The sequence below is a fragment of the Gossypium hirsutum genome, chromosome A08 (assembly GCF_007990345.1).
Source record: "Gossypium hirsutum isolate 1008001.06 chromosome A08, Gossypium_hirsutum_v2.1, whole genome shotgun sequence".
In the NCBI taxonomy this organism is placed as follows: domain Eukaryota; kingdom Viridiplantae; phylum Streptophyta; class Magnoliopsida; order Malvales; family Malvaceae; genus Gossypium; species Gossypium hirsutum.
The window spans coordinates 118,005,130-118,014,913 of NC_053431.1; the positions used below are offsets into that span (position 1 = coordinate 118,005,130).

At 33.1% G+C, this 9,784-nt stretch overlaps 1 long non-coding RNA gene across 1 annotated transcript; it reads left to right on the top strand.

Moving 5' to 3' along the window:
* The first annotated feature begins 235 nt into the window (after positions 1-235).
* On the top strand, positions 236-1,269 carry LOC121204652 (uncharacterized). The gene is made up of 2 exons (XR_005899853.1): positions 236-300; positions 1,104-1,269. It is a non-coding gene; the product is annotated as an uncharacterized lncRNA (long non-coding RNA).
* The last annotated feature ends 8,515 nt before the right edge of the window (positions 1,270-9,784 follow it).

Here is a 9,784-nt window from a genome sequence, read left to right on the forward strand (position 1 = left end):
TTGGTATGGGGGTGTATACGGTTGGATATGGTTGGGTTTCTGCATAAACATGTAATATCTGTTCTGTTCTGTTATGGGCCTATGGGCTTTATTCTGAATTCTGTTCTGGGCTAAGGCCAACTTATTCAATTTCTGTGGTTTGAGCTGATATAGGCTATGGTTGGGTTATTTTACACACTGAGTTTCCCCAAACTCACCCATTTTATTTTCATCCACGCAGGAAATCCCCAACCATAGTGGGCTTGGAGCTGTAAGGGAATTCGGAGTGGCCACCCATTCTGAAAGTTTGATTTTCTTCTGGTGAACTGGACATCCTTTTATTTACGTTTGAAGTTTTGGGTTTTCAAATGTAATAAGGCCGCTTAATTATTTTTGATGGTTTTAATATGTATTACTAAGATAGGTATTACTTATTTTAACTGTCGAAATTGGATAGCTTTAGGGCGCGTTTTCAAAAACAACAATTGATTTCAAAATAACACGACAACAAGCAAAGCTTCCGCAATGAAAGTATTTTCCAAAATTAATCACTTTTCCTAAAAATGACTTAATCAAATTGGTTTCCTAGAAATATCCATGACATTAAGGTGTGGCAATGGCAGTATGCATGTCTAGGATTGGATCCGAAGGGAGCTTGGTACTTAAGCAGTCCGATGGACTCACCACCTCTTTTCCGGTTTCCTACCTGGTGCACAGCTTCCATTCACTTTAACCCTTAATGAATTAATCTTTTGAACATCAAGTACGATTTTCTGGACTTAGAATGGAAAATTTTTTAACGTTTTTGATGTGGCATGCCGGATCCGGCCATAACTTCTGGGCCGGGTTTGGGGTGCTACATGGTGTGTAGGGCTGGGTGGGTGTTTTAAACCCCACATGGTGTGCAGGGATGGTCGGAGATAGTGTGTAGAGGATAGGGGTAGGATTCTTATTTCTGATTTTTGATTCTGATTTGCACATCTGTATCTGTATCTGAAATGGGTGTGGGCCCTAATTTGTATCTGTTTAATGTATGATAATCTGTATGTTTGCATGTCTAATTCTATTGGGTTACACACTGAGTTTATATAAACTGACCCCTTTTCTGTTTGATTTTGTACAAGTAATTCACAGAGTTAGGCGGATCGATGGAGCGGAGAACTCGACGGTGACCTATCGCTATTACTGTTTTATTTTGTTTTATGGTATTGTTTAAGTTTTGGCGTTGATATTTGAAAGGTTGTATTTTTTGGGACTCTCTGGACTATTTTACACTGTTTGATTTGGTTATGGGTTTTTGGAATTAACTTGCTTATAACTATGATGGTTTTACCTAAAACATGATTTTCTAAAAATACGAATTGTTTTCCTCAAACACGATGATTTCTTAAGCTTCCGCTAAAATGATACGTTTTAAGGCAAGTCGACTAATTGAATATATGTTTTGAATTAAATGAAAGCAATTAAGGGTTTATAAGCTTAATTTTTTATAGAGTTAGCTCTATTTTCAAAATCCCTTCCATGTGACATCGCCAGATTCGGCCATAACATCTAGGTCAGGTTTGGAGTGTTACAATCTAGGTATTGTCATGTCTGATCACCTAAAATTTTGTTTTCAAACAGACAAAAAGCCCTAGTGCACTAAAACATTGGGTAACCAAATTACCTCCCAACAGCATTCACAACCCACAAGAGTCCAAAAAGTGGAAGCGATTAATGGAATTTGGGACCAAGTCCTGGTGCAAGATGCTTCTAGTTCATCCCTGTATTGATTGTCATGTATCACACCTTGAATTGGTCTGTTATCTGTCATAATCCACAAAATAATGAAAAAAATAAACATTCCCAATGAATGGAATGATACCACTAGTCCCTCTCTATAATGAAGATTTTTGTACTAAAAGTTAGATTGAATTTTATTAATTTTAATTAAATTTTTTTGACAAATTAGCCTATGTACATTAGATCAAAGAACAAACTGATTTTTTTGTTAAAAATTTCATCAATTTTACTGTTAAAAATTGATTCATGTACGTCAGCATGTGATGCACGTGATACACTAGGTGTCATTATGTGGTTATTTCGTCAACTATATTAGTTTTTAATAATACAAATAGATAGAATTTTTAATAGAAAATTTTAATTTTTTATTTAATTTAACATATATGGACTAATTTTTTTTTAAAAATAAAATACAATCTAAATTCTAATATAAGAATATCCATAATATTTTTACCTTATAAGGATGACTCCAAAAAATAAATTAAATCAAATCAAATCCAATCTCACAATTTCTTTTATCCATACTCTAATCTAAAAATGAAAAAATTTTCCAAGGATTTTTTCCCTTTGGTCTTTTGTCATGTACTCTTTGAATGAGCACGAAAAAACAACGTAAAATTGAACAGGGTATGGTTGTTGACAGTCTTGACCCCCCACATTAATATGCTGAAACAATTTGATAAAAACTGACACAAATTTTATGACTGTTAGGACCAGCTTGAGGATTATTTGGACATAAAAATCTTTTCAAGCTAAGAAAAATTTACCTACAAAAACCTTGGACTGAATTGAGTTTGACCCCAATTTTTTTAAATAATAAACATCATTTAATTGATTTTTTTTCTAAAATATGGTGGGACAGATTTTTTTTTTCTTTTAAGAATCTTGATTAAATGTTGTTGAGGGTGATTGGACTATCTTTTGGAAAAAGTCTTCAAAGTGTCATTTATTAGAAATCAAGAGGCTCTTGATGGTAAAGATATTGTTTGGGATGTTTGTGCTCATTTTTATACTTGGTTTTTGTCTTCCAACTTTACGGAAAGCCTTTGCCAAGTTCACAGAGTGAGAGCATCTCACTCACCATGGAAATGCAAGTAAGAATGGTACCACTTGAACCAACTAATCCCATATAAGGGTGTGGTTTTGAACTCCATCAAGGCCAAATGCTTACATTTCCTTGAAGGGCAACACACTCTAACTTCGTCAACTCGTCAAGAGCTCTCTGTGAAGTTGGTAGACAAAACACATGGATAAAATTCAGTACAGACACCCCGTGAAGCCTTAGACGAATAAATACTTGGAGCTTAGCGTGAAGAGTTGAGAAGGACTAAAGAAGAATTGATAAGCTATTTGATGGGTTTGAATGATATTTATTTAATTAGTGAATAGAAGAATGAAGGAATTAATGTGAAAAGTAGCTTTGATTTTGTTTGGCAACTTTAGCAAGAAAAAAAGAAATATGGTACTTTAATTGAAAATTATATTTTATGTTGGAGGGTGATTTTCTCAATTAGTCCAACAATACATAGTTGTTTGGTTATTTTGTAGGTTTATGATTTTGATATGGACTTAGATAATAGACCTTTTAAAGTCCATTCATTATTAGTGCACTAATTATGATTTTGTTGTGGGTATTTCATGTACACTTGTGGAAGATGATGTTTGAATATATATATATAATTTGATTTTGTTAATAGTTGATGTATCTCATCATTTACATTGCAATTAGGATATTGATTATGGTGATTTGTTGTTTGTCATATATAATGATGTTATGTTATTAAGCTTTCTTTAATTTATTAATATTTTTACCTAATGTTTCATATTACATCTAAACGAAATATAAATTTAATTGAAGTAAACAAATTTGAAATTGGGAATTTAGGGTTTAAGCAATATTATATTTTAAGAGAAGTAAAGAATTTACTTAGTAGAGTTTAGGGTTTATATTAGAAAATTTTAGGGTTTGATGTGAAAAATAAATGGAGAGTATTTTTTGTGTGTAAAAATTTAAAATTACAAAGTAATTAAACTAGATCAATAAAGGAGGATACTCAAAAAATCTTAAACCGAGGCTTTTAGTGCAAATTAACTTAGCTAAACTATATGCAATTGTATTTTTTATTTGTTTATTTAAAGTTTTATATACACATATTCATTCCTTTAAACTAAATGAATTTATTTGTGAATATTAAACAAACACATATACAAACATATTAATGCAAGGATGTAGCTAAGAGACAAACATATTCTCAAGTCTTTTAATTATACATTCTTTATTACTTTTAACTTAATTTTAACGTATCAATTTCATTAGTTGTTACTAATTAATCCGTTCTGAATTTTTTGCTTTTGGATTCGCATTGAAAACCGATTAGATGTGTAACAAAAAACTTGAAAAATAGCAAACGACACGAAGTCGAAAAGTGAATTGTCAATGACACACGGCCATGTGTTAGGTCATGTTTCAGGCCATGTGGACCACCGGAGCTGGCTCGGTTGGGCCATGTGGGCTCATTTTAATTTTTTTTTCTTAGGCTCGTATTATTGTGTGATTCGTATTTAGCCATTTCGTAGGGTTCGTATTGTATAAAAATGACCTTGAAACATGAAATTTGATAAACTGCTGTTGCGTGTGCATTTGGGTGGGATATGACGTAACAGAGAAAGTGCAACAGTTTAATAATCTGTCTAACCTGGTGGTTTAAAACCACACATATCAATTGTGGTGGCTTAGCCATATTTATCTATTTTTGGCAATTTACCACGTATTATATCTGATAGCTGGTATTCACTATTTTGAAAAGTGACATATGCTCACTTATAGGTGTGTAGGGTTGGATGGGTATTTAACATCATATTTGGTGTGCAACGGATGGTAGTATGATCTGATTATACATCTGTATCTGAATATGTTTTTGATTATGCATCTAAAAATGTATATAATAAATTATGTATATTTGATTTGTTTCTTGGGATGTGTCACACACTGAGCTTATAAGTTTACTTCTTGTTTGCTTTCCTCTTAGCTAACCAGCAAACTTAGGACGGGGCAATGTAGCAAAAGCTTGGGTTAAATTTTTATTTTTGAATTTGATTAAGTGAAAGTATTATTTTCAAATGGACTTTTTTGGACACTTTGGGGACTGTAATTGTTTTGGATTTTTATTTGTCTTTTTTAACTACTTTATGGGACTTAAATTGTTTTATTTTCAAACTGCAAAATTTATGAGTTACAAGTAAAATCATAATTTTCAAAATTCCGTATAACTTAAAAGAATTTCGTTGCAAAACTAAAACTTAATAAAGTGTTTTTCGCTAAAAATTGGAAAAATCATTATTAAGATTCAAATTTCTAATCTTTGGTTTTAAAATAAACTTATGTAATTTTATAGGATTCGGCTATAATGTTTAGGTTAGGTACAGAGTGTTATCATATAATAAAAAATGAAATTGTAATAAACTTAAATTTAACAATTAATTTTAATAAAATTAGCAATTTTAAAATTCACATAACTATTTTAATTAGAATAAAACATTTAGTTTGAATCAACAATTTTATATAAAATTTGAATTCCATGTGATAGTATTATCATCTTAAATATAGTTTAAGTTTGAATTATACTAATTACGATTATTATTCGAATTTTATTCTATTATTAAAATTTACTAAAAAAACTAATATAAAATTCAAATGTAATTTTAATTGAAATATTATCATATCTAAATACTATGTAATAAGATAAAATACAAGCATCCACTTTCAATTCAACAATAATAAGTTTATTCAAATAAACAAATCCAATGATTATAGTCCCTCGTTTCCTTAAAAGACAGTAGCCACGTTGAGGCCCAGGTGCCATGTCCCCTCAAAGTTTAATTTTTTTTTTAATTTAGTCTTTTATAAATTTACAAAAATAGGCCTCTCAAGGTTTAAAATTTTTATAATTTTTTCTTTTATAGAATATTATAACCTTCTTAAAAATATAAGTAGTCTCTCCAATATTTTTATAGGATTAAAAATAATATTTAAAAATTTATTCTTGATAAAAACAAAGAAAAATCTTCTTGAAGAAACTAAAGTACTTATAATGACTTTTGAATGATATTTTTGTTAAATAATAATAAATTAATGTTTATTTAATAGTTTACTTAACATAATAATATTTTATAAGTAAAATAGTAATATATATAAAAAGAAAAGAAAACATGAAGAGACTTTTATCATCTTTCTTCATAGTAGTGCTTAGAAAGAAAAGAAAAAAAATATTTCTTTATCATTTTTTCTCCAAATTTGAAGTATAAGATATATTTTTCTTCAAACTTTTCATAGATCTTGAATATTTGAAACTTGTTTTTACATATATATACCAATAGTTTTTTGTTTTATCAAGTATATTAAAAGTTATCATTAAAGGATATTGATGGAACTTTGAAGTTTATAAAATTAAGTGAAATGTGTATATTTTTTAATGGAGAATAATTAGGAATCGATTTCTAACTTGTTAGAACTGAAAAAATGAAACAAAAATAGTTAGATAATGTTATAATAAGTTTCGGCCAAAGTGAAGGGGAGGAAGAAAACCTTGGTCACTTTGTTTAAATTTATGTCAAATGATAGCTTGTGAATTAGTGAGCATTCCTTTGTAAACGGAATAAAAAATAGTTAATCGAGTCAAATGATAGCTATTTCGTCTTAATTGTTGGAATACTGCTTCTTTTGAATATATTTTTTATATGTTTAAATCAATTGTCATGTTGGAATATTGCATTTTTTAAATTAATTATTTATATGTCTAAATCGATTGTTACATAACACTTCAAAATTTAAATTGGACCCTCTAAAATTAATATTCTCACTCCGCCACAGCCTAAAAATTAGAATGACCCAAGATTCAATGTCACATTCTTGAAAATGGAAAATAAATGCAAACTTGACAGGAACCATAAGAAACAAAAAATGTCGAAAGAACGCTCTCCTTCTTTGTCACACTCTGCCAACGATGACGATGGAGATTTACATTCTGTCGAGGATCGGTTTACCAAGAAAGTGAGATTTAAGGACGGACTTGATGAAGCAGCCGAGGATATGGTTGTGGAACCTAGTCTGTCTTCAACACCGTCATGGAAAGATAAGCTTCTGGGTGGTGCTTCGGTTTCAATCGGAATAGATCGCGACCTTTTTCTATCTGGAAAAGACGATGACAATAATGGAGATTTTGATTTATTAGATGATGACGTGCAAACATCAATCATTAATGGAATGCCAACCATCAGTTTTTCTGATCGGATTAAGGAAATTTTATTCAAAGAGATGGAATTAATTGTGGTTATCAAACTCTTAGGCCGGAGTATTGGCTACAATACCTTACACAATCGCATAACTAGCTTGTGGAAACCTATTTCTCCTTTTCACCTCATGGATATTGAAAATGGGTACTACCTGGTTCGATTTGTGAACAGATCTGACTATGATCGCATTTTGTCGTAGGGGCCCTAGATCATATTTGGACAATATCTCACTGTTCAACCCTTGACCAAGGACTTCAGCTACAACCTTACCCTAGTGTGGTTTTGGCATGGATCGGACTACCAGGTCTCCGGGGTTTATGTTTTGTCGACAAATTGTGGATGCTATTGGGGGACTTATTGGGAAGGTTGTGAAACTGGATTTTCAGACAGATAATAGAACTAGAGGACGTTTTGTTCGCCTTGCTATTTTCATAAATCTTGATAAGCCTCTGGCCTCTCAAGTTATGGTTGATGGGGTGGTTTAGCGGGTGGAGTACGAGGTTCTTCCGACCGTTTGTTTTGGTTTCGGCAAGTACGGCCATGTCAAGGATTTATGCCCTACGGTGGCTTTGGATCGGGTCCCTACAAGGCTTCCTGAGAAGATAAGTGTACCTTCAGATTGTACCGACGGCGAAGCAGTTGAGGAAAGGAGGTCAGAGTTTAGGCCCTGGATGTTGGTTGAAATAAGGGCTCGACGTGGTCAAAAGAACGGTCGGAATAACACCGGAGGGAATAAACGAGTAATTAATGGAGCTAAATCTTGTGAGGTTATTGGAAGCTCTCGATTTACGGTGTTGAATAAGGTGGGAAAGACAAGCGAAGATCACGCAGGTTTTGCTGGGAATACTCTATCGGTTAAGGAGAATGATATTTTGTCGGTGAAGGTCTGAAGCAAGTATAAGAGGAGCTGAAGTTTTTAATAAGAAGGCTGGGGGTTTTAAATTGAGGAGTGTGGAATCAATATTTTATGATGACCCAGCGCTTAAGGCCAATCCATGGAGTGGATCCCTCTCAGAGGCAGTTACGGTGGCTATTGAAATGGAGAAATTGGGCCACTCTGATGGTAGGCTTATGGAGGGGTCTACTACTTTGATTTCCACGGGCCATGCTGTTGAAATGAAGTATGGAAAGGCTAAGGAAAAAAAGGCCTATGCTGGCCAATGAATTTGAGCAGAATAAACGTGATTTTAATAATGTTAGTTTTTCTAATTCGATTTCAATTTTTGGTGGTACAGGTTCGGTACATCAAGCAAATTCTAGCAAAGACATGATTTTGGATGAGGCTAACCGTAGGGGTTTTTCCAATGAGATTCGAGGAGTTTCGAATGAGAGGATTTTCAATAATATTATAGCTCACTTTAATCTGGCTTTCGAAGGTTCCAAAGGCACTCCTATTACCATTTCTGAAGGTGTTTTGGACCTCGGGAAACATTCTGCTATACGTTTTAAAGGTGTTTCTCACAAAAAAGAAAAAAAATAATTCAAGTAGCACATCCCATGGAAAATATGATGAAGGAATTTTCGTTTCAAAAGAGAGGCTTGGAAGGAAAGATTTGATCGGGAGAAGTGGTCAAAAAGCTTCTAACGCATTGCGTGGTAGGGGGAGTCGATTCAAAGCTTCCGGAAACCCTAGAGTTTCGTTAGCCGAATCTATAGAGGAAATGGCTAAACTCATTTCACACTCAACTCTTAGCAAGGATCTCGTTTCTGGAACGGAAAGTGTAGCCTTATCCACAAATGGAGATACTGTCATTCGACAGTAATAGGTATGGATTCTAATTTTTTTATTATGAATTTTACTATTTTTTTCTTGGAATTGCCAAGGTTGTGTTAGTGATAAGTTTTCTCGTATTTTACGAGAATATAATCGGGAACATAGTCCTGATATTATTAGTTTGCTTGAGACAAGAGTTAGTGGGCTTAAGGCTGATAGCATTATCGTAAAATTGGGTTTTCCTAATTATCATCGTGTTGAAGCGATTGGTTTCTCGGGGCGCATTTGGATTGTTTGGAAAAATTCGGTCAGGGTTGAAATTATTTTTAATCATTCTCAGTTCATTTTGGCTCGAGTTGGTTCTATGTCTTCCTCAAATTCAGTCTTTATTTCGTTCGCTTATGGGAGTTCGAATAAGCAGAAACGCAAAGATTTGTGGGATAATTTGAAATGTTCGATTCCTTTAGAAAATTACCCGTGGGCTGCAATTGGTGATTTCAACGCTATTCTCTCGTCATTTGAAAAATCAGGTGGTATGTCTAAAGGAAGACGTTGCCCCTTCTTTGGTGACTTCGTGGATAAGGCAGAGCTTCATGATCTAGGTTTCAAAGGTCCCCCTTTTACATGGCATAGGGGTTATTTGTTTGAGAGACTTGATCGGGCCTTGGGAAATGAAGCTTGGGTCTAGCTGTTCTCCCATAGTTTGGTTACTCATTTTCTAAGATTAAGTCTGATCATAGGGCTCTTCTCTTTTTCTTAAATCCAGAGGCCATTCTCGCCAAAGGTAGGCCTTTTCATTTTTTAGCTAGTTGGGTTGAACATCCTGATTTTGGTAAATTTGTGGAAGAAAATTGGGGTTTCTCTGGTAACATGTCGGATTCCTTAAGCATGCTCTTTCGCGATTTTAAGAATTGGAACAAGACGGTTTATGGTCACCTCACTTCACGTAAAAGTTTTCTTATTAAGGAGCTCACTAAAATTTAGAAAATTATGGATTTATCAGGGTTTAATCGATTA